Genomic DNA, 26,663 nt, shown 5'->3' with positions numbered 1-26,663 from the left:
GGTAATAGGAGGATGTGGGTAGATTATATGTAAATACTACACCACTGTATATAGAGAGTTGAATATTTTGTGGATTTTGGTATCCACAGGGGTTCTGGAACCAATTCCCCACAGATACTGAGGGAAGGACTGTATTTTAGATATTCTGAAGAGTAGCTCAGATCAATGTAATGAGTATGTTATATGGTATTGCTCTTAGTAGGTACGAAGCAAAGTCAAATGGAATTTGCTGGAGGCAGTATTAGTATATTCATAGAAGGCCCTCGGAAGACCAGATTCCAAAGTAGCCAGACTGGAGTGCTGTGGGGACTAGGGTGCCAAAGTGAACCAAGCCAGCCTTTCAGTGTGTGACCATTTACAAGAAGCGGTTTTTAAAAAATGGATGGTGAATGGTACAGGGAAGATTATGCCTTGATTTGCTTATTAAGAAAAGTTTTTCAGAGTTTAAAGTGATGAAGGAAAATTACTTTTCAGCTTCATTTTTACAGTCTTGTTTTGTAAAGCATAACCCAAACCTTCTGTTTAATCCGATATCTGTTTCTCTAATCAGTTACTATAGAAATTTCCTAAAAGTTCATAATGATCTGGAAAGATACATGCTTTTCCAGAGGAGTTTTCTGGAAATCTAGAGCTGAATTTTTCACCTCCTACCTCCATCGGGTGGAGGGCCCTCATGATGCTTTACTGGGCTTGTATCAAGTGCTAAAGCCTTACACAATGTAAAGGTAATTAATTTTAATTCAAAAAGGATTTACGAAGCACCCACTATGTGTCCGGCAACTGGACAACTGGAGATAAAATGGTGAATAAGGCTGATACGGGCTTTGCCCACTTGGAGCATACATTAAGTGTCTGATTACTCACATAATGTAATTACAGTTGTGAGAAGAGCTATGAAGAAGTTCAGGATATGATATATATTCTATCACATATTATAAAAGTGGATCATTGTAGGGGGAAAATGAGCTACACCATGGGGATACAACTGTCCATAGCAAAAAAGAATACACTGAGGAAAAGAATTCTTAAGTCAAAGATATCTGCTCTATTGCTGTGGTAGTTAACGGTCCTAATAACGAGCAAGACTCTCTAAGTGAATGAAGAGTGACGCTTAAACTCTCAATAGGGTGTAGTATATCTCATGGTGTCTTTGGTCACACTGCATGGCTTGTGGGATCTCAGTTCCCTGATCAGGGATTGAACCTGGGCCAGAGCAGTGAAAGCATGGAATCCTAACCACTAAGCCACCAGGGAACTCCACTCCTCCTTTTATAGTTATATTAAAAATGTTTTTTGAGTGAGTAACACATGAACATGGTAAAAATTTCAAAATGTACAAAAGGGTAAACCTTTTTTGCCTCCTGTGTCCCAGTTCCCCAGATCTTCACACTAGAGGTAATAACTGGCAATATTTTGCTTACCTTTTAGAAAGACTTTTCCTAGTGCTTTTTTCAGCTTCCACCTACTCAGGAATGTGTTCATTGTAGGCAAATTGTTAGTCATACTGGAGCAAGATTTCTTTAGGATTGTACTTGGAGGGAATGGTAAATTAAAGATCTCATAAAATCAACTCCATAAAAACAAAAAGGACACTGGCAAAAATTGTTAAAATCAACATTTTCAGAACTCTGTAAATGAACCAAAATGCTCATGACAATCTGAAGAGTGTTTATGGATGGAAACACGTTGAGCCTTAGTGGCGGCAGATTTTGTGGCATTTTAACTTAACCCTGCCTCTCATTCCCTTCTCCAGAGCTTTGTGGTAGCCTTGAAAACTAACAGTCCTTTGACCACAGTAGCTATGGAAACCAGTAACCTTTTAACACCTTAGTGGGGAGACTGGGTTTGTAGTTCCTCAAAAACTCACAGACCTATAGTCTTGTCATTATCTAATATGTCTTAAAGCTAGCTAGAGAAGCCTCATTCACACAGCTTCTCATTACTTTACCTGACTTAGAGCTACCTCAGTGGGAAAAGTTCTATCGCCAAGATGTTTAACATCTCAGGTGATTTAGACTAACTGAAACTAAGTAGGGCAAGCAAAAGCCTGGCCAAAAACGTAAAAGGGGAATGAAACATATACTGGGGGCTCTGAAAAGATCTGACACATTCCTGGGATCTAGATGGCCACGTGCATGCCCTGGGCTGTGCGTGTGCCTAGAAAGGACCCGAGAAGGCCTTTTAATAATTTCTCTCCTATGGCTGAACTTGAGGTAGTTATAAACTGTTTGGCTAAATGTTGAAGAAATGATCCAACATGCAACACAGAGCACCTCAGAAAAAACTAGAAGACTTAATGGTTCAAGACATTTAAGGAGATCTGTGAACAATTATTAGCTGGACACTTATCTAACCAGGCAGAGATTTCAGGGGATACACTCCAAGGAATACAAACATTATAGAATCTGTCTAAGAAATATGTCTAAACAAACAGCGACAGTGATAGTGACAAAAACAGTAACAACAAAACCTGGGGGAAATCTGATTTCCAGAAGAACCATATTATATTGTGTCTAAAACGTCCCATTTTCTACAAAAAATGATCAGATATGCAAAGATACAGATAAGTATGGTCCATACACAGGAAAAAAGCTGTCAATAGAAACTGTCCCTGCTGCAGTCTAAACGTTGGAATTTAGACAAAAAAAATGAAATCAGCTAATATTTGTGTTAGTCTCTTAATCATGTCTGACTCTTTGTGACCCCACAGACTCTAGTAACCTGCCAGGCTCCTATGTCCATGGAATTCTTCAGGCAAGAATACTGGAGTGGGTAGCCCGTTCCCTTCTCCAGGGGATCTTTCTGACCCAGCGATCAAACCCAGGTTGCCTGCATTGCAGGCAGATTCTTTATCATCTGAATCACCAGGGAAAGAACTAAAGGAAACCATGTCTAAAGATTTAAAGAAAAGCCTGAGAACAGTGTTTTGCCAAAGAGACAAGGAAAGCCTGAGAACAGTGTTTCACCGAGACGATATAAAGAGATGAAAATAATAAGGAAGAGTCAGATAAAAATTCTAGAGTTGAAAAATAAAATAGCTAAAATGAAAAATCCATTAGAGAGGTTCAACAGCGGATTTGAACTAGCAGAAGAGAGTCATAGAACTTGAAATAATCTAGTCTGAGATTATCCAATCTAAGCAAAAGAAAGAAAAGATGAAAAGAAAATGAACAGAACCCCAGAAATTATGTGACACCATCAAGTGTATCAACATTTGTGTAATGAGAATCCCAGAAGAAGATAGAAAAAAACAGAAAGAATATTTGAAGAAATAATGGCCAAAACTCTCCAAATTTGATGAACAACACTAATATCCAGATCCAAGAAGCTCAAAAAACCCAAGTAGGATAAACTCAAGAAAATCCATTCCTAAGATACATTATAGTCAAATTGATGAAAAACAAAGGCAAAGAGAGAATCTTAAAAGAAGCAAGAGAAAACTAACTCATCAGTTGAAAAGCACCCTCAATAGGATTGAGAGCTGATTTCCCATCAGCAACCATGGAGATGGGAAGGCAGTGGCTTGGCATATTCAAAATGCTGAAAGAAAAATGATGGAAAATTCTTAAAGAGATGGGAATACCAGACCACCTTACCTGCCTCCTGAGAAATCTGTATGCAGGTCAAGAAGCAACAGTTAGAACCAGACATGGAACTATGGACTGGTTCCAAATTGGAAAGGAGTATGTCAAGGCTGTCTATTGTCACCCTTATAATTTAACTTCTATGCAGAGTACATCAGAAGAAATGCTGGGCTGGATGAAGGACAAGCTGGAATTAAGACTGCTGGGAGAAATATCAATAGCCTCAGATATGCAGATGACACCACCCTTATGGCAGAAAGCAAAGAGGAACGAAAGAGCCTCTTGATGAAACTGAAAGAGGAGAGTGAAAAAGCTGGCTTAAAACTCAGCAATCAAAAAACTAAGATCATGGCATCTGGTCCCATCACTTCATGGCAAATAGATGGGGAAACAATGGAAACAGTGACAGACTTTATTTGGGTTCCTCCCTGTAGCTCAGATGGTAAAGAATCTACTTGCAATGGGGGAGATCCCAGTTCGATCCCTGGGTGGGGAAGATCACCTGGAAAAGGGAATGGCAACCCACTCCAGTATCCTTGCCTGGAGAATTCCATGGGGAGAGGAGCCTGGGGAGCTACAGTCCATGGGGTTGCAGAGTCAGACAACAACTGAGCGACTAACATTTACTTACTTAACATTTCTGTATGTTTTCTAAGTTAAGTTAAAATTAATCTAAACAATATTGTAATTTTAATTCTGAGGTAAGTCACTAAGAAAAAAAAATATAGTGAAAGTAGTAATGAGAATCAAAATAGTACAGTAGACAATATTTAACACAAAGTTAGTAATGGGGAAGTAGAGGAAAAAAGATGACATATAGAAAACAAACTAAATGGCAGACATAAATCTTATCAGTAAGATAAAATGTAAATGAAATACACACTTTTAATAGAAAGATACAGATTGGCAAAGTGGATAAACTGCTCAAAAATGGATTAATTGATTGAAATACATGCTGTCTTTTAAGATACATATTTTGTGTTCAAAGATACAAGTAGGTGGAAAGAAAAAGGATGGAAAAATGTACCAGGCAAACAGTAACCAAAGAGAATTAGGATGACTATGTAAACATCAGACAAAATATATTTTAAGACAAAATTTTCATGACATACAAACAAGACATTTTATAATGGTAAAACCATAAATATATCGGGAGGGTATCCATTATAAACATATGCACCTAACAACAGTGCCCCAAAATTCATGTAGCAAAAGTGGACAGAAGTAAAGGGAGAAATAGATAGTCTAACAGTAATAGTTGGAGACTTCAATACTGTACTTTCAGTAATGGATAGAAGAACTACTAGAGCTCAATGAGTAAATAGAGGAATTGAACAACACTGTAAACCAAGTAGATCTTCTATAGACATCTGCAGAATACTCGTACAGCAGCAGAATACACATTTTTTCTTAAGAGCACATGGGACGTTTTCCAACACAGACTGTCTGATAGGCCATAAAACTTGCCTGAATATATTTCTTTATACAAATTATGTTCTGTAGCCACAGCAGGATAAAATTACAAATCAATAAGAGAAGAATATTTACACAGTTCATAAATATGTGCAAATTAAACATCACACTCCTGAATAACCAGTTGGTCAAGGAAGCTATCACAAGGGAAATTAGAAAATATTTTGGAATGAATAAAAAATGAAAACTCAATGTGACAAAACTGATGGGATGCAGCTAAAGCAGTGCTTAGGGGAAATTTTTATAGCTTTAAACAACTATATTAGGAATGAAAAAAGATCATAATTCAATAACCTGACCATTAAGAAACTAGGAAAAAAACAAACAAATCTGAAAGCAAGTAGAAGGAAAGAAATGATAAAATTACAGCAGAACTAAATGAAATAAAGAATAGGAAGATCTCTTTTCTCTATTTAAAACAGAAAATTTAAAAAATCAATAGTTTGTATTTAAAAATGACAACACTGAGAAACCATTAACTAGACTGACAAGAGAGAAAAGACTCAAATTATTAAAAGCATAAATGAAGGAGGAGACACTATTACCAAACTAAAAAAAAATAAAAAAGAACAAATGGGAATATTATAAATAGCTGTATGCTAATAAATTATATAATTTAGATAGAATGGACAAATTTCTAGGAGGACCCAAACTACCAAAATTGACTCCACAATATATGGAAAGTCTCTATAGACCCATAACAACTAAAAATTAGTGGGTAGTATTTTGAATCAGTAATCAAAATACTTCCCACAAAGAAAAGCCCAGGCTTAGATGGCTTCACTGATGAATTTTTCCAACCATTTAAAGGAAAATTAGTACCCTATCCTTCTCAAACTTCCAAAAGTTAGCAGTTTCTTAACACATTCTTTGAGGCCACTCTAATTAACATACGGGGCTTCCCTGGTGGCTCAGAGGTTAAAGCGTCTGCCTGGAATGTGGGAGACCTGGGTTCGATCCCTGGGTCGGGAAGATCCCCTGGAGAAGGAAATGGCAACCCACTCCAGTACTCTTGCCTGGAGAATCCCATGGAGGGAGGAGCCTGGTGGGCTACAGTCCATGGGGTCACAAAGAGTCGGACACGACTGAGCGACTTCACTTTCACTTTCACTTTAATTAACATACCAAAACCCAAAGACATCACAAATAAACTATTGACCTAATTCCCTTAAGAATATAGAACCAGACTCCCCTCGTGGTCCAGTGCTTGAGAGTCCAGCTGCTGGTGCAGGGAACATGAGTTGAGTCCCTGGTCCAGGAGGATTCCACATGCCTTGGGGCAACTGGGCCCAGGCACAACTACTGAGCCTGCACTCTAGGGCCTACCAGCTGCGATTACTGAGACCGTGTGCCACAGCTACTAAAGCTCTTGTGCCCTGGAGCCAATGCTCCACAACAGGAGGAGCCGTAGCAATGAGAAGCCCACCCACCACAATGAAGAGTAGCACCTGCTCACCACAATTAGAGAAAACTCACATGCAGCAGTGAAGACCCAGCACAGTCAAACATAAATAAGTAAATAAAATATATTAAAAAGAATATAGATGCAAAAACCCTCAACAAAATACTAGCCAAACCAAATCCAGCAACATATAAAAAGAATTATACGTCATAAGCAAGTTAAATTTATTCCAGGACTGCAAAGTTAGTTTAATATCTGAAAATCTGTCAGTATAATAGTGTAATATTTATATCATACAAAATAATTGGAATAAGGGGAAAACATTATTATATCAACAGATGCAGATATTTTTAAAAGTCCACTACCTTATTATGCTGCTGCTGCTGCTGCAAAGTCACTTCAGTCGTGTCCAGCTCTGTGTGACCCCACAGACGGCAGCCCACCAGGCTCCCCCATCCCCGGGATTCTCCAGGCAAGAACACCGGAGTGGGTTGCCATTTCCTTCTCCAATGCGTGAAAGTGAAGTCGCTGAGTCGGGTCCGACTCTTCGAGACACCATGGACTGCAGCCTACCAGGCTCCTCCATCCGTGGGATTTTCCCCTGGAGTGGGGTGCCATTGCCTTCTCCGAACCTTATTATGCTAAAAACATTAAATGAACTATGTATGTTAAGTGACTGGTTGTCTCGGGCTGAGAGAGAGGGTTAGCATTATTTTGACTACTAATGGGTAAAGGATTTCTTTTGGCGATTGTGAAATTTTTCTAAAATTAGATTGTGATGATAGTTGCACAACTCTGTGAGCATACTAAAAACCACTTAATTGTACACTGTAATACATGAATTTTATGGTATGTGAGTCATATCTCAAGGCCATTATTTTTTAAAGACTGCTTGGAGAAACAGAGGTCCTTGGCTTATATACCTACATCTTCCTTTGGCTCTTCCTTGTAGAACAAAAGACCTGGGAAGTTGTTTAGAAAGCTTCACATCCATTCTGTTGAGTTTATATCTAGAGAAAGGAAGCAAAGAGAGAACTGTCAGGGGTCTAGAGCTAGAGTATGAATTGGGACCAGAATCAGGTTTTCTGGTTTCCCATTCCAAGGCTCTTTCTGTACTGTACTCTTAAGTAGGTACATTGCATTAAGACTGTGGATGTTCTTTACTGGGGCTGGGGGTGCTTTTGTTTGAAGTGACCCACTTGGCAGTGAAGAACTGTGCTAGTGGAAAGTTTCCTTTCATTTTCTTCCCTCCATTATCATGGCTGTGATCGGGTGGTGTCCCTGTTGAGCAGTCTAGCCCAAGTTTAATTAGGGCCTGGTTTTGTTTTCTTTTTGTCCCAGAAGAATGGCAGTATATTACATCTTGGTGGTGTGCCACCTGTCCCCTTTGTTTCCTGCTCCAAGAGCCTACACCAGCTGGTTGGGCAGTTCCAGAAGCCTCTCGTCTTTCTGCTCATCTGTTGGCTTTTTACAGCAAATGCAGCTGCTTTTCATGTAGAATATAGTGTATATTGGAAAATGTGTGGCATTACTAAAGGGTGACAAAGTCCTCCCCTCCATGTTATTTTTATCCCTAGGCTGCATGGAATTTCTCACGAGAGGCAAGCAGTAGGCCCAGCCCCACAGTGCCATATTAGGAATTTCAAGGCAGTTCTTTGCAAAAGGTTTTCATTAAGGACTTCCCAGAAGCAGGAGAGCCACATTTCAGCTTCCAACTCTCTTTCCAGAGTCAGGCTGTTGTGGAAAGAGCCTTTCCCTGTGATTGAAAAAATATGTATTATGCATGTGGCAGTTAACAGCTGGAGACTAATCCTGAACTCATCCATCCTGAATTCATTAGGTCGGGGGAGGAGGGTGGATAACAAGCCATTGAGGTATTTTATAGCTGCCCCTTACAACTTTTGCTTAGAGCAGGGAAAAAAAAAAAAACTGAAAAGAGAATTCTTAAGAGAATGTCTCTGCCACCATTATCACTATGCTGAATTTCTCTTGCTCTTAACATTGGAAATATTGATATCTTTCCATATTTGGTTTATCTGGAGTGATTTGTCTTCTAGATTCTAAGCCCAGCGTTCCAGGGTTTGTGGAAGTGATTGTTCTGTTGTGGTACTAAATGGGAAAGCAGTTGGGTAACAACTCAGTCAGGGAGTATATGGCTGAATCAGCAGAATGAAAGGGGAGGGAAATCTGGGGTTTCTTGGCATTTTGTTTGCATTTCCTTTGTGAAAAGCAGATGCTGTGTAACTGTTCCCTTTTTTTTCTGATAATTGGGCAGTATCTTGCTGGAAATGGACTCATAAAATTCTAAGGGAATTAAGAGCACATTTCATGTAATTCTTCCATATTTCAGATGAGGAAACAAACCTAAGAGGGTATGTTCATTGTCTAAGGTCACTGAGATAGTTAATCACAAAGTCAGTATGGGAACCCAATAATCAGTCCCACTCTTGGGCTCTGTGCAGTGTCACTGTGCCTTTCGAAAACAGTCTCTACCCTTCACCAACCTCCTTTTTGCTGAGCCTGTGATTTTTTTCAGAATCAGTTTCAGCTTGTGAAAGAAAATAATTATTTCCTCTTCACTGTTTTTTGCCAAGAATGCACCTCCAGTTGTTGATCTGAAGGCAGCCAAGCATTTCACAGACCTGCAAGAATGGAGTAGGGGAAGGTCAGGAAATCTGAAGTCACTGATGTGCTTTTTCCTGTTGGCCTTTGCTTAGTAGGAATTTGATGAAATGGAAGATGAGAAAACAGACCTTCTATGATAGAACATTTACCCCTAGATATGTGGAATTTAGAGAATCCAATTACGAATGAGGAAGAAGCAACTCTAATACAAATTGAGTTGAGATTTAGGATTGGTCATGTTTGTACTGGGCAACAACAAGGCTGGGATCCATGAACATGATCTCACTCAGGTTAACCAATTACCTGGATGTGGGCAATAGATATAGATATGGGCATAAGCTAATATTTGCAGAGCACTTTATAATGTACAAGGCACTTTCACATACATATTTAACTTAATCTGGGAAGAAAAGTGTTACCTCTGTTTTATAGATGAGGAAACTAAGGCTTACAGAGTTTAAGAACTTTCATGCTGCTAGTCAGTAGTAGAACTAAGACTTAGATTTTCTGAATATTTGCACTGTTCCATTTTTATTTTATTTCCTTTAATAATGAAAGAGAATATAAGTGCTGTTCAGAGGAACATGTGATTCAGAAAGTAGAGTTATGAAGACGAGACATAGGGCCTTCTGTAGAGAAATGGGAGCAGCCATTTCCAGTACACACCTCTACAGGAAGTAGCCATTAGGATAGGCTTGTAAGCTGGAGAACAGCAGTAGATGAATGGTAGCAAACAGGACCAATCGACCAGAGCTTGTGGTAGAGTTTCTGGCGTCATCAAACTTGGGCTATTCTGTGAAGGTGCCTGCCGAGAAGACCGTCTAAACCAAAGTAGAGGCCTTAAAAGGAGAATTCTCTGAAGTCAGTGGAGGTGGTTAAAAGGAATTAGGGAAGCTTCATACTGGATGAGGGAGAGGGTGATCCTAGGCTTTTTTGATTATATCTTTAGGATGGAATATAAACCTAAAATTGTAAATTAGTTAACAAGGAAGAAAAATAGGGACATATTTTAATAGGCTGTTTGGTTTTTGATTCTGCAAGTTTTGTAGGTGGTACAGACATTTTTTTAGCCCAAGTTATCTGTGAATATTGAATTTTGGGGCTAATACACATCTTGTTTAAAACCAGCTTAATTCTTATGTGAAGTTATTTGTTTAAACTGTTACCATAAATAATAACATTTCATAAGAATAATAAAAGTATAACATCTTTCTTCGTATTTTTCAGTTCACCAAACAGTTTGATCTCTACAACAACCCTGTGAACCAATCAAGCAGGGTACTGTTAATGTTCTTTTTATATAGATAAATTAACAAAGGAAAGATAATGGTTTCACAGGTTTATAGATGAGGAAATTGAAATTCAGAGTAGTTAAGTGATTTGCTTAGAGCTACTCAGCAGTGTGTGGCAAAGAAGATCAAAACCCAGATATTCTGGTTCCTAAGGGATGCAAATTTTCTACTATGTTCTGATGTATGCTCTGGAGAAAGGGGTCAGTACTTGTACCTTACAGGATGTGTATGGGAAATTTGTGTCTCTGGCTTTTCCTGTATGGTACATTCCTGTAATAGTTACCTTGTTGCAGGAAGGGAGAGCCCTTCCAGGGCCTGAGAATGGACTCTTGTCTAACACTTGGAAGTGAATTGTCTGAGGATGCAAATGTGCTGACAAAGCAAGAGACTTTATTGGGAAGGGGCGCCCTGGCAGAGAGCAGTAGGTTAAGGAAACCCAGGAGACTACTCTGTCATGTGGCTCACAGTCTCAGGTTTTATGGTGTTGACATTAGTTTCTGGGTTGTCTCTGGCCAATCATTCTGACTCGGGGTCCTTTCTGGTGGCACATGCATCGCTCAGCCAATATAGATGGCAGCAAGAAGGATTCTTGGAGGTGGTAGGACACATGGCATCTCCTTTTGACCTTTTCTGAATTCTTCCAGGTGGTGGTGGCTTGTTAGTTCTGTGTTCCTTACCAGGACCTCTTGCCATGAAATAACTCACACAAATGGTTACTGTGGTACCTGCCCAGGGTGGGTGGTTTTAGTCAGTGTGTTCCTGTAACAACTTCCGCTTGAGAGACTTCATACTCAGGATACTTCTTGGGAACTGGGGTGGAGGTTTCTTTCATCTGTAACTACTTACAGCTGAGAGTTGTTGTAGTCCTGCCTAGTAGAGCAGAAGTCTCCCTCTACCTGATCTAAATCAAGGTATTCTGTGCCTGAAACCAGTTTTCACCCTCGTAGTAACAGCAATTCAGCCAGAAACTGTTGGACCCTGTCAGAGATGAAACAGATAGGGGCCAAACAGGAGGCCTAACAGGACAGTCATCACCGGGCCTAGAAAAGGAAGGCAACATTTGGAGTGAGGGATGCAGAATATGTGACTTTCTTCTGATTTGTTGGTGGTGAGGTAGCAGGGTAGTACTCCAGGAATCTTGCTCTCAGCCTGGTTACCATACTCCACTTGGTTGGGGACTCCAGTTCTGCAATGAAATCAAAGGTATTGCTATGGATATTCCTTGAATAGGAACCAGGACCTTGCCCCAAGGCTGTACCACCACTTTACTGCTCCTCCCCTGTTTCTGTATCCCCTCCCTTCCCTGACCAGCAGTGGTTTGAGTCTGCCCTTTGGAACTCAGGGAAGGTCAAGGATGCTGAACAAAGCCTATATCCTACGAACAAGGAACAGGGGACACAGAAAGGATTTGTGTATTGAAGAGTCCCAGAGTCCTGCTCAGTTTTAATTCAGGGAACTGGGCAGCTATGGCTCTGACAACTTCCTGTCAAAATGGGGCATAGTGCTGCCTTCAGTTTGGAGAATAGACACTGAATTGGAAGTATTCCAGTTCCAAGTCCTGAATGTGAGTCTTGTATGATTAAAACCTCAATCCCTTGGTGTACCATTTTGTTGTAACAGACCCAATTAGAAGTAGTCAGAGGAGCGACAATTAGAATTTTAATAGACAAAATAAATCTCATTTCTTTTCAGAAGAATAAGCCTGAAACCCAGTCTGGACCTGGCATTTTGGGGGGACTTATGGCCAGGTAGCCAGTTGTTTAGTTTTATCTGCTGCTGCTGCTGCTGCTAAGTCACTTCAGTTGTGTCCAACTCTGTGCCACCCCATAGACGGCATCCCACCAGGCTCCCCCATCCCTGGGATTCTCCAGGCAAGAACACTGGAGTGGGTTGCCATGTCCTCCAATGCATGAAAGTGAAAAGTGAAAGTGAAGTCGCTCAGTCCTGTCCGACTCTTAGCGACCCCATGGACTGCAGCCCACCAGGCTCCTCCGTTCATGGGATTTTCCAGGCAAGAGTACTGGAGTGGGGTGCCATTGCCTTCTCTGTTAGTTTTATCTAAGTAGGTTTTAACATTTAAATTAGTATTGACATACAGATAACAGGTGCTATTGGTCATCATTAAATGTCTCTTCTTTTTGTTAATGTATGATCTAAAGCAATTTCCTTGTCTAGAAATGTAATACAAGAAGGAACCTTTAAAAAGTAAGGTTGCAGTTACTGGCTGCCAGCAGACATTGTTTTGAGAATATCCAGGGACATCTGGTGGGATCCACAAGTCTGACACAGCTCAGAAAACTCAAGTTCCTGTAAAGAACTTGTCTGAATTATACCCATAATGTCACCTAAATATTTCCTTGGATGTCTGAACCATAACTACTCCATTTTGACTTCAATTGTCCTTATTAGCCAAGGCAGATGTCACCATTAACTATGTTAGTGTTTCTCTAGGTATGAGAAGATGCAAGAATTGGGACTCATAAAATCTCCTGAAAATATCTATCTGAAGGCCTGTTCTGCCAGTGTTTCCCAGAGCACAGAGGGCCTCATTCCTGATCTCCACCCTGAACTTCTTTCAGGGAGTGTTGCAGGTCAGAAGTTGCAGTGGCCATGGTCTAATCTTTATAGAGGTAGATGGCAAGTGCCAGTTTCCAATTGGTAGGGCTTATTCATGGTCATAAATTTGATCATGGTTTGGGTGGTGCATTTCATGACCATTTCATCCCATGATGCTGGAAATGCTCATTCTCAGGTCTGGCAAAGAATTTGCTGATAGGCCACTCAATGTGCTGTTACTGGATTAGGCCCTAAAAGAGTATCCAAAATTCTCTGGACCACCTCTCTATATTAGCCTCTTATGTACAAGGAAAATAAGAATGGGCTCATGTCTAACATTCAGAAATGAATTGTCCAAGGTGACACCTGGGCTGACAAAGCAAGAGACTTTATTGGAAAGGGGCACCCAGGTCGAGAGCAGTAGGGTAAGGATTCCCAGGAGAACTGCTTTGCCACATGGCTCACAGTCTTGGGTTTTATGATGATGGGATTAGTTTCTGGCCAATCATTTTGATTTATGGATCCTTCTTGGTGCTGCACACATTGTTCAGCCAAGATGGATCCCAGCGAGGAGGATTCTGGGAGGTAGTAGGACACATGGCATCTCTTTTCAACCGTTCCCAAATTCTTCCATTTGGTGGTGGCTTGTTAGTTCTGTGTACCTTACCAGGACCTCTTGTCATAAAATAACTCACACAAATGGTTACTATGGTGCCAGGGTGGGCGGTTTTAGTCAGTATGTTTCCCCTAACAATCTGATTCTTCCCGATGTCTGTCTCAGCTCTGACCTGGCTTTGCATCCAGCCTTCTGCTGTTCCTTGAGCCTTTCCTCCTAACACCATCTCCAATGCAACTCATTCTCTGTAAAACCCTCAGTGTTACCTGTTGCCAGCTGCCATTTCCTTCTCCCTCCTTTTCAGTGACCTTGCCTTAATGTTCCTTGTTTTTATGTCTGGTTACCTGTCCTTACTCTAATGTGTCACCTGCCAACCTCCAAATTGTGATTTAAATTCTGTTGGACCCTCTCATGCCACATGTTAGCCCCCTTTCAAAGGAGCTCAAAAATATTGGTGTGCTTTGGTGCTATTTAGGACCAATTCTTTTGCCTTTCTCTTAACCTTGTGCCTTTAATCAGGTTCTGCTTCCCTGGCAGTATGGGGATAATTGGCATATTTCTTAGTCAGAGCCCATTATATAGATTTCTCTGACAGCAGGCAATTTTGCGCTAGTCCATATCTGGCATTGAGTGAAAGTCACTCAGTCGTGTCCGACTCTTTGCAAACACATGGACTATACGGTCCATGGAGTTCTCCAGGCCAGAATACTGGAGTGAGTAGCCAGTCCCTTCTCCAGGAGATCTTCCCAACCCAGGGATTGAATCCAGGTCTCCCACATTGCAGGCGGATTCTTTACAAGCTGAGCCACCAGAGAAGCCCATATCTGGAAGTATTACCAAGGTAACTGCTATTGTTTTATCAAGTCTAACAAGTCCAGCAGGTCTTGCTGATCGAAGCATTGCAAGGAGGCACTTGCTTGGCAAGTCTCTCCAGAGAGAATTCTTTTCTTCTGGTAGTGGTCTCACCCTCAAGGAGTTAGTAGCTCCCTTCAGGACTGACTTTCTTAAAGTGTGGCCCTCCAGGAATTTCTGGGTGTTCTGAAGGCTGCTGGCCAGTTGTAGCTTTGATGTTTCTTATGGGATGTTATCTGAGTTTCTGCATCAGGCCGGAATTACTAACATGATATTTAATAAAATCCACGTGTCCTTCCATTGGCACACCAGAGAAGGTATCTCTGATCTGTCCATTGGACCAGTGAAGGTTTTTATTTTCTAATGGTGATAAGTACAATTAAGTAGAATGGATACTCACAGGCCTTGTTTACTTTGAAGTATTTTATAGCCTCTAATTTTGAGAATAACTGATTGAGGAACTTTCTAGCTTTGCACCTTTGCTCTTTGTTCCTTTTCAGGAGTTCTGGGCAGAAGGACAAGGGAAAAACAAAGAGTAACTTGATTTCTCAAAAAGGTCTCCTTGCTTAATTTGCACTAAAGAAGGGTCAGCATACTAGGGCCCATGAACCTAATTCTGCTCACCACCTGTTTCTGTAAATAATATGTTTTTGTAATAACATTTTGTCAGCATGTAGCTACACTCACTTGTTTACATATTGTCTACAGCTGCTTTTCCTCTAAAATGGCAGAGTTGAGGGCCATTATAGTTCTCAAAGACTAAATTAAGCTGTGAATTTATTGGCTATTGTTGGGTAGGACAGGACATTGAGTTTGTTGAGTGTTTCCTGGACCTTCTTATTGTTCTCCATCTTGAGCTGAGTCTGTGAAGAGAGATATGCAGGGAAGTGGTTTTGGAAATAGCCTACTTCCTCGTAAATAATAAAGATTTTTAGAATCCATATGATGCTACTAGGTGTTTTCTTGTTTGAATGGGCAAAATCTCCATTATCAGTGATGCATTCCTAGTACCTACCCCAGGGCCTGACACAATTTCAGCTCTGGTATCAATAAGCTATCATCCAGGGGTTCTGTTTTTCCCAGTGGCCAATCAGAAACATACTACTTCTCCAGTGTAGAAACAGTTTGCTCTTTTTGATTGTCTGTTGTTATTTCGTCATGAAGCCCTATTTCTTTCCCATTATAGACAGTCATTGAATTTTTTACAAAGGCCCTGAATAGTTTGTGTACATTTATTGATTTTGAATTTTAAACTGGAGATATTAAGCCCTAAGGTATATGGTGTATGTGTGTGTTAGTAGCTCAGTTGTGTTTGACTGTTTGTGACTCCATAAACTGTAGCCTGCCAGGTTCCTGTGTCCATGGAATTCTCCAGGCAAGAATACTGGAGTGAGTAGCCATTCTCTTCTTCAGGAGAACTTCCAGACCTGGGGATTGAACCCAGGTCTGCCGCATTGCAGGCAGATTCTTTACCATCTGAGCCACCAGGGAAGCCCATGGTATATGAAAGTGGAAGTGAAAGCACTCAGTCGTGTCTGACTCTTGGTGACCCCATGGACTATACTCCATGGAATTCTCCAGGCCAGAATACTGGAGTGAGTAGCCTTTCCCTTCTCCAGGGGATCTTCCCCACCCAAGGATTGAACCCAGGTCTCTTGCATTGCAGGCAGATTCTTTACCAGCTGAGCCACAAGGGAAGCCCAGTATATGGTACAACTAAATAATATATAAATAATGTATGGCTCTGCTGGAAGGGAAACCCACGATTTCTGATGTCTTATTTATCATAAGAGATAAATTAGATGACAGGAATCTCCTTCTCTCTCTGACAAATTTGGAAACTGCTGGTTCATTAAAGGGGCTAGACCAGCATTTCCCTTTATAATTAACAATGATGTAATATACCAAGTAGTGAAGGTGACAGGACAGGAACCACAAAAGTCACAACATGGCATGTTGCCTAGTCAGACTTTCTCCACTGGTCAGATAATATTTCACTGAGGTCTAAAGAAATGAAATGTTATGAACAGGAGTACCTCTCAGCTTCCATGGTACTTATTCATTCCTTGTGATTGATTGGTATGATTATGGTATTTTGCTGTGATTATTGTGATATGATTTAAAAGGAATTTTAAAAATGTGACAGTTGCTGGATGCAATTTCATATTATTGGTGGTACTTTACTAAAGTGGGCCAATTAAGCGTCTAAAACCTGGTTGTATAGACTAACCTATATTTTATTCTCTTATATAAATAGGGCAAAGAGAATAAGAGCTGTACAGTGTTGGGGTGGGGGTCTGGGAGTTCATGGAGTCCACTGGAGTGGGAGTGCTTTGTTTTCCAGGCATCAAAACCAACCAACATAGGTAAGAGCTAGAGAAGGAATTAGATTGTTGCCTTGGTGATGTTTTTCATCGTTAATTTCTGTCCTTTGGGAGCACTAGAAACTAGTTTGTTAAGGAAAATATAACTTTTGGACCCCAGGGCTTTATAATTAACTCTTCTTTTTTTAAAAAAAATCTCACCTAAATGACATTTGGGACTAAGTGGTCAAAGATACAGTTTTGGTTGAAGTTATGGTACTGAGTTTAGGGATTTCAGCATATTCTCTATCTAGGAAAGAGAACTGGCTCATCAGTAAGGCAGCATGCTGAGGCTTAGCACAGTGGTTGCTCTTGTGGGAGTAAGTGTTGTCATTGAAAGAACACAGACCTATGTTTGTATTCCATATCTGTCATGGACTAGTTGGGTGACATTTGGCAAGCTACCAACCTCTTAAAGTATCAGTTTCTTCAACTGTAAATGGAGACAGTAATACCAACATTGGATCATTGAGTGTATTAATAAAATAACATTTAAAAATAGCATGCCTTTAATAAATGTTAGTCTCTGTTAGCTAAGAATTTTCTTAAAAACATATTTTTTATTGAAGTGTAGTTGATTTACGATATCATGTTAGTTTCAGGTGAAAAACACAGCAACTCAGTTTTGTACACACACACACACACACACACACACACACACATTCCTTTTCAGATTCTTTTTCCTTATATGTTATTGCAAAATATTGAGTATAGTTCTCTGAGTTATACAGTTAAAAGACATTTATGGCTTTACTTGTGGCATGAATAAACTTTAGTTTAATTAGCAACTTGGTTCGAGTTTGGATATGGGCCATTTCCCCAGAATTCAAGAACATGTTTTACAAAGAGAAGAGCAAAGAATGTGAGTCATATTGCTTTCTGTCATACAGAAAGCTGTTACTCTGCAGTTACTCTAGTGTAAGACTGATCAGAAAACCTTCTAGGCTGGCTTATAAAAGCAACTTCATTCACAAAAAAAGTATGGGTATGCCTGGTCTTGGTCTCTTTTTCTATAATAACCATTTGAGTAAGATTAACATTGTTATTTGTAGTACTGTTGAGTGTGATGTTATATAATACCTTTGCTTTGATTCTACTGGCACTGAGAAAGAGAACACTTGGTAGGTCTGGTCAAAGTGCCTAATCCTTAGTATTCTCTAAATGTTTTATTTGAACTGAATAGTGAGACCTTATTTTACAGCAGATGAATTGAGACACAGAACAGTTAAATGGCTTATCCAGGAATTAACATGCAGAGACTGTGGCCTTGTCCATATGGGACCTGGTTTCCTGCCCTGGTTTCTTAACACAAATCCTTCCCGTTTCTAGCCTGTCTTTCCTCTTGCTCAAAGCATATTTTGCAGTATAAAGACTTCCTTCCCCTTTCCAGCTGGTGATTTGCTTTTACCTAAATTAGGGGAGTGGGTTAAAAATGCAGTCAGAGTGCATATGGCAATTCAAATGTTTTATATAGGATTTTGCAGTTGAAATCACAACAAATAGGGACAATTCTTTTTGCCTGTTTCATCAGCTGAGGTTGAACAAAGGGTCTTGGGCGGGGCTGTGGAAAAGGATGGGTGGTCATGGCATAGATTTTTATAGACAGATGGTGTTGGCTTGGAAGAAAAACAAACTAACAGTGGTGTGTGTGTAGAGTTATAGAGAGTATATCTCCTCCTACAGCCTGAATCTTTGAATCTGATTACATTCCCCAGGGACTTCGCATTGATTTACTTAAAGTTGCTTATTCTGATAGAGAAAGTCATAGGAGAAAGGCTAATGTACATTAATGGAGCTGTGTGTAGAAATCCTCTTTTTCAGTATGCAGACATCCTCGGTCTCTAGAAAGCTGGCCTCTCTTTGAACTTATCACTATGCTCCAGTTGTTGCAGAAGTAATTTAGAAGCCCCAGAAGAAATATGTTAACAAGGTCTATTACACACCAGGCTTAAGTTGGAGAGGAATAGTTTCACATTTAATGACAGACTGTTTGGCCTGTTTGTCTTTCCTCTCCCTTTGCTTCCTGTCTGATGTTGAGTCATTGCAACAGCTCTTTATGATTGTAGGGAGCCTTGGCCAAGGAAGGAATGGAACCCAGGCATTTTGATTTCTGATCTGACATCTGGACTACCTTCAGAATGCTCCTGGAACTTGTATAAATGAAGAAATGCTTTTAGGATTAATACTAGACAAAAAATTAAACACTTCTATATGAAAAGCCAACCTTAGTTGCTTAGTTGTTTTCTTCCCTTTCAGGTCCCAAGTACACAGCTGAGATGGGCTTATTATCTTTCTTTCATATACTATTTTAGACAAATTCTTCTCTGTTCAGAGAAGTTCCTTCTGATTATCAGTATTCCTTATGAGGTCAGGAAAGAGGTATGTTTAATAGAGTCTGATGAATAATTTAATATTATTTCTAATTATGGTAAAATATATATAACATAAAATTTATCAGTGTAAACATTTTAAGGGTTCAATTCAGTGGTTTTAAATAAATTCATATTGTGCAACCATGACCACCATCCATCTCCAAACTAATTTCATCTTTCAAACCTGAAAGTCTATGCTATTAAATAATAATTTCCATTCCGCTTTGCCTCAGCTCCTGGTAACCATCATTCTGCTTTCTGTCTCTGTGAATTTGACTCTTCTAGGTACTCCATATTATGGACTCACACTATTTGTCTTTTTGTAACTGGCTTATTTCACTTAGGACAATGTCCTTAAGGTTTATTCGTGTTGTAACATGTATCAGAATTCCCTTTCTTTTTTAAAATTGAAGAATAATTGACTTAAAATATTATATTACTTTCAGATATACAGCACAATTATTCAATATTTTTTACACATTACAAAATGATCACTATAATAAGTCTAGTTGCCGTCTGTCACCATACAAATTATCACAATGCTATTGACCATATCCACTATGCCAAACAATAATTACTTCTCTGTGATTTATTTTATAAGTGAAACTTTCTGCTTCTTAATTTTCGTCACCTATTTCACTCATCCTCCCCACCCCACTCTCTTCTGTCAACTGCCAGTGTGCTGCATGTATCTATTAATATTTTGTGTTGTTTTATTATGTTTGTTCATTAGTTTTGTTTTTGAGATTCCAAGTGTAAGTGAAATCTTGTGGTGTTTGTCTTTCTCTGCTTGACTTATTCCACTTAGTATAATATCCTCTAGGACCATCCATGTTGTTGCAAATGGCAAAATTTCATTCATATTTATGACTGAGTAATGCTCCACTGTATGTATTTATGTATGTATGTTGTTTCAGTCATGTCTGGCTCTTTGTAACCCAATGAACTGTAGCATGTATGTATGTATGGATGGATAAAGGTATCTTCTTTATCCATTTCTCTGTTGATTGGCACTTGGGTTGCTTCCATGTCTTGGCTATTGTAAATAATGCTGTAATAAATATAGGCCTGCATATAGCTTTTAAAAAAAATAAATTTACTCATTTTAATTGGAGGCTAATTACTGTACAATATTGTAGTGGTTTTGCCATACATTGACATGAATCAGCCACGGGTGTACATGTGTTCCCCATCCTGGATCCCTCTCCCACCTCCCTCCCCATCCCATCCCTCTGGGTCATCCCAGTGCACCAGCCCCGAGCACCCTGTCCCAAGTGTTGAACCGGGGCTGGCGATCCATTTCACATATGATAATATACATGTTTCAATGCCATTCTCTCAAATCATCAAACCCTCGCCCTCTCCCACACAGTCCAAAAGACTGTTCTACACATCTGTCTCTTTTGCTGTCTCACATATAGGGTTATCGTTACTATCTTTCTAAATTCCGTATATATGTGTTAGTATACTGTATTGGTGTTTTTCTTTCTTGCTTACTTCACTCTGTATAATAGGCTCCAGTTTCATCCACCTCATTAGAACTAATTCAAATTTATTCTTTTTAGAGGCTGAGTAATATTCCATTGTGTATATGTACCACAGCTTTCTTATCCATTTGTCTACTGATGGACATCTAGGTTGCTTCCATGTCCTGTCTATTATAAACAGTGCTGTGATGAACACTGGGGTACATGTGTCTCTTTCAATTCTGGCTCCTCGGTGTGTATGCCCAGCAGTGGGATTGCTGGGTCATATGGCAGTTCTATTTCCAGTTTCTTAAGGAGTCTCCACTCTGTTCTCCATGGTGGCTGTACTAGTTTGCATTCCCACCAACAGTGTAAGAGGGTTCCCTTTTCTCCATGCCTTCTCCAGCATTTATTGTTTGTAGACTTTTGGATTGCAGCCATTCTGACTGGCATGAAGTGGTACCTCACTGTGGTTTTGATTTGCATTTCTCTGATAATGAGTGATGTTGAGCATCTTTTCATGTGTTTGTTAGCCATCTGTATGTCTTCTTTGCAGAAATGTCTGTTTGGTTCTTTGGCCCATTTTTTTGACTGGGTCATTTATTTTTCTGGAATTGAGCTGCAGGAGTTGCTTGTATATTTTTCAGATTAAATCTTTGTCAGGTGCTTCGTTTGCTGTTATTTTCTCCCATTCTGAAGGCTGTCTTTTCACCTTGCTTAGTGTCTCCTTCATTGTGCAAAAGCTTTTAAGATTAATTAGGTCCCATTTGTTTATTTTTGCTTTTATTTCCATTACTCTGGGAGGTGGGTCATAGAGGATCCTGCTGTGATTTATGTTGGAGAGTGTTTTGCCTATGTTTTCCTCTAGGAGTTTTATAGTTTCTGGTCTTACGTTTAGATCTTTAAACCATTTTGAGTTTATTTTTGTGTATGGTGTTAGAAAGTGTTCTAGTTTCATTCTTTTACAAGTGGTTGACCATTTTCCCAGCACCACTTGTTAAAGACATTGTCTTTTCTCCATTGTATATTCTTGCCTCCTTTGTGAAAGATAAGGTGTCCATAGGTGCGTGGATTTATCTCTGGGCTTTCTATTTTGTTCCATTGATCTATATTTCTGTCTTTGTGCCAGTACCATACTGTCTTGATGACTGTGGCTTTGTAGTAGAGCCTGAAGTCAGGCAGGTTGATTCCTCCAGTTCCATTCTTCTTTCTCAAGATTGCTTTGGCTATTCGAGGTTTTTTGTATTTCCATACAAATTGTGAAATTATTTGTTCTAGCTCTCTAAAAAATACCGTTGGTAGCTTGATAGGGATTGCATTGAATCTATAGATTGCTTTGGGTAGTGTACTGATTTTCACTATATTGATTCTTCCAATACATGCTCATGGTATATTTCTCCATCTATTTGTGTCCTCTTTGATTTCTTTCATCAGTGTTTTATAGTTTTCTATATATAGGTCTTTTGTTTCTTTAGGTAGATATATTCGTAAGTATTTTATTCTTTTTGTTGCAATGGTGGATGGAATTGTTTCCTTAATTTCTGTTTTCTCATTGTTAGTATATAGCAATGCAATTTACATTATTAGTGTATAGGAATTTCTGTGTGTTAATTTTATGTCCTGCAATTTTACTATATTTATTGATTAGCTCTAGTAATTTTCTGGTGGAGTCTTTAGGGTTTTCTATGTAGAGGATCATGTCATCTGCAAACAGTGAGGGTTTTACTTCTTCTTTTCCAATCTGGATTCCTTTTTGTTTTCTTTTTCTGCTCTGATTGCTGTGCCCAAAACTTCCAAAACTATGTTGAATAGTAGTGGTGAGACTGGGCACCCTTGTCTTGTTCCTGAGTTTAGGGAAAATGCTTTCAATTTTTCACCAATAAGGATAATGTTTGCTGTGTGTTTGTCATATATAGCTTTTATTATTTTGAGGTTCAGTTCAGTTCAATTCAGTCGCTCAGTCATGTCCGACTCTTTGCAACCCCATGAATCACAGCACGCCAGGCCTCCCTGTCCATCACCAACTCCCGGAGTTCACTGAGACTCACGTCCATCGAGTCAGTGATGCCATCCAGCCATCTCATCCTCTGTCGGCCCCTTCCCCTCCTGCCCCCAATCCCTCACAGCATCAGTGTCTTTTTCAATGAGTCAACTCTTCGCATGAGGTGGCCAATGTACTGGAGTTTCAGCTTTAGCATCATTCCTTCCAAAGAAATCCCAGGGTTAATCTCTTTCAGAATGGACTGGTTGGATCTCCTTGCAGTCCAAGGGACTCTCAAGAGTCTTCTCCAATGCCACAGTTCAAAAGCATCAATTCTTTGGCTCTCAGACTTCTACACATTTCAACTCTCACATCCATACATGACCACTGGAAAAACCATAGCCTTGACTAGACGGACCTTAGTTGGCAAAGTAACGTCTCTGCTTTTGAATATGCTATCTAGGTTGGTCATAACTTTTCTTCGAAGGAGTAAGTGTCTTTTAATTTCATGGCTGCAGTCACCATCTGCAGTGATTTTGGAGCCCCAAAATACAAAGTCTGACACGGTTTCCACTAGTTCCCCATCTATTTCCCATGAAGTGATGGGACCAGATGACATGATCTTAGTTTTCTGAATGTTGAGCTTTAAGCCAACTTCTTCACTCTCCACTTTTACTTTTATCAAGAGGCTTTTTAGTTCCTCTTCACTTTTTGCCATAAGGGTGGTGTCATCTGCGTATCTGAGGTTATTGACATTTCTCCTTGCAATCCTGATTCTAGCTTGTGCATCTTCCAGCCCAGCATGTCTCATGATGTACTCTGCATATAAGTTAAATAAGCAGGGTGACAATATACAGCCTTGACGTACTCCTTTTCCTATTTGGAACCAGTCTGTTGTTCCATGTCCAGTTCTAAATGTTGCTTCCTGACCTACATACAGATTTCTCAAGAGGCAGGTCAGGTGGTCTGGTATTCCCATCTCTTTCAAAAATTTCCACAGTTTATTGTGATCCACACAGTCAAAGACTTTGGCATAGTCAGTAAAGCAGAAATAGATGTTTTTCTGGAACTCTCTTGCTTTTTCCATGATCCAGCAGATGTTGGCAATTTGATCCCTGGTTCCTCTGCCTTTTCTGAAACCAGCGTGAACATCTGGAAGTTCAAGGTTCACGTATTGCTGAAGCCTGGCTTGGAGAATTTTGAGCATTACTTTACCAGCGTGTGAGATGAGTGCAATTGTGCGGTAGTTTGAGCATTCTTTGGCATTGCCTTTCTTTGGGATTGGATGGATAACTGACCTTTTCCATTCCTGTGGCCACTGCTGAGGTTTCCAGATTTGCTGGCATATTGAGTGCAGCACTTTCACAGCATCGTCTTTCAGGATTTGAAATAGCTCAACTGGAATTCCATCACCTCCACTAGCTTTGTTCGTTGTGATGCTTTCTAAGGCCCACTTGACTTCACATTCCAGGATGTCAGGCTCTAAGGTCAGTGATCACACCATCGTGATTATCTGGGTCTTGAAGATCTTTTTTGTACAGTTCTTCTGTGTATTCTTGCCACCTCTCCTTAATATATTCTGCTTCTGTTAGGTCCATACCATTTCTGTCCTTTATCGAGCGCATCTTTGCATGAAATGTTACCTTGGTATCTCTAATTTTCTTGAAGAGATCTCTAGTCTTTCCCATTCTGTTATTTTCCTCTATTTCTTTGCATTGATCGCTGAGGAAGGCTTTCTTATCTGTTCTTGCTATTCTTTGGAACTCTACATTCAGATGCTTATATCTTTCCTTTTCTCATTTGCTTTTCACTTCTCTTCTTTTCACAGGTATTTGTAAGGCCTCCCCAGACAGTCATTTTGCTTTTTTGCATTTCTTTTCCATGGGGATGGTCTTGATCCCTGTCTCCTGTACAGTGTCATGAATCTCAGTCCATAGTTCATCACGCACTCTATCTATCAGATCTAGGCCCTTAAATCTATTCTCACTTCCACTGTATAATCATAAGGGATTTGATTTAGGTCATACCTGAATGATCTAGTGGTTTTCCCTACTTTCTTCAATTTAAGTCTGAATTTGGCAATAAGGAGCTCATGATCTGAGCCACAGTCAGCTCCTGGTCTTGTTTTTGCTGACTGTATAGAGCTTCTCCATCTTTGGCCTCAAAGAGTATAATCAGTCTGATTTCAGTGTTGACTATCTGGTGACGTCCATGTGTAGAGTCTTCTTTTGTGTTGGAGGAGGGTGTTTGCTATGACCAGTGCATTTTCTTGGCAAAACTCTATTAGTCTTTGCCCTGCTTCATTCCGTATTCCAAGGCCAAATTTGCCTGTTACTTCAGGTGTTTCTTGACTTCCTACTTTTGCCTTTCGTCCCCTATAATGAAGAGGACATTTTTTTTGGGTGTTAGTTCTAAAAGGTCTTGTAGGTCTTCATAGAACCGTCAACTTCAGCTTCTTAAGCGTTACTGGTTCCTTCTATTCCTGCTTTCTGAAGAGTTTTTATCATAAATGGATGTTGAATATTTTTCGAAGCCTTTCTCTATATCTACTGAGATAATCGTATGGTGTTTATCTTTCAATTTGTTAATATGATGTATTATGTTAATAGATTTGCAGATATTGAACAATCCTTGCATCCCTGGGATAAAGCCCACTTGGTCATAATATATGACCTTTTTAATATGTTTTTGGATTCTGTTTGCTAGAGTTTTGTTAAGGATTTTTGCATCTATGTTCATCAGTGATATTGGCCTGTAGTTTTCTTTTTTTGTGGCATCTTTGTCAGGTTTTGGTATTAGGTGATGGTGGCCTCATAGAATGAGTTTGGAAGTTTACCTTCCTCTGCAATTTTCTGGAAGAGTTTGTGTAGGATAGGTTTTAGCTCTTCTCTAAATTTTTGATAGAATTCAGCTGTGAAGCTGTCTGGTCCTGGGTTTTTGTTTGCTAGAATATTTTTGATTACAGTTTCAATTTCCATGCTTGTGATGGGTCTGTTAAGATTTTCCATTTCTCTCTGGTTCAGTTTTGGAAAGTTGTACTTTTTAAAGAAATTGTCCAATTCTTCAAAGTTGTCCATTTTATTGGCATATAGTTGCTGATAGTAGTCTCTTATGATCTTTGTATTTCTGTGTTGTCAGTTTTGATTTCTCCATTTTCATTTCTAATTTTGTTGATTTGATTCTTCTCCCTTTGTTTCTTGATGATCGATTTTATTTTTCTTCTCAAAGAACCGAGCTTTTAGCTTTGTTAATTTTTGCTATGGTCTCTTTTGTTTCTTTTGCATTTATTTCTGCCCTAATTTTAAAAATTTATTTCCTTCTACTAACCCTGGGGTTCTTCATTTTCTTTCTTTTCTAGTTGCTTTAGGTGTATAGTTAGGTTATTTATTTGACTTTTTTCTTCTTTCTTGAGGTAAGTCTGTTGCTATGAACCTTCCCCTTAGCACTGCTTTTACAGTGTCCCATAGGTTTTCGGTTGTTGTGTTTTCATTTTCATTCATTTCTATGCATATTTTGATTTCTTTTTTGATTTCTACTGTGATTTGTTGGTAATTCAGAGCCTGTTGTTCAGCCTCTATATGTTGGAAGTTTTAATAGTTTTTCTCCTGTAAATGAGATCTAATCTTAGTGCATTGTGATCAGAAAATATGCTTGGAATGATTTCAATTTTTTTGAATTTACCAAGGCTAGATTTGTGGCCTAGAATGTGATCTATCCTGAAGAAGGTTCCATGTGTACTTGAGAAAAAGGTGAAATTTATTGTTTTGGGGTGAAATGTCCTATAGATATCAATTAGGTCTAACTGGTCTATTGTATCATTTAAAGTTTGTGTTTCCTTGTTAGTTTTCTGTTTAGTTGATCTATCCATAGGTCTGAGTGGGGTATTAAAGTCTCCCACTTTTGAAATTAGTGGTTTTTTTTTTTTAATATTCAGGAATTTCTATTTAAGTTTTTGCGGACTCTATTATTTTCCATAGTGACTGCACCAGTTTAAATTTCCATTAAAGTATATGAGGGTTCCTTTTCCACCACATCCTTGCCAGCACTTGTTTTTTTGTTTTTTGTTGATAGCCCTTCTGAC

At 39.4% G+C, this 26,663-nt stretch overlaps 1 protein-coding gene across 10 annotated transcripts in view; it reads left to right on the top strand.

Annotated features, from left to right (window-relative positions):
* Positions 1–26,663, top strand: part of OPHN1 (oligophrenin 1) — a 726,794-nt gene that overhangs the window by 8,169 nt on the left and 691,962 nt on the right. The gene's annotated exons all lie outside the window — the stretch shown is intronic.

Source organism: Bos grunniens, chromosome X (assembly GCF_055505025.1).
Source record: "Bos grunniens cultivar Pamir isolate PY7600 chromosome X, Bosgru_T2T1.0, whole genome shotgun sequence".
NCBI classification, from domain to species: Eukaryota; Metazoa; Chordata; class Mammalia; order Artiodactyla; family Bovidae; genus Bos; species Bos grunniens.
The sequence above is the reverse complement of the archived record's forward strand: the minus strand, read 5'-3'. Positions and strand labels throughout refer to the sequence as shown.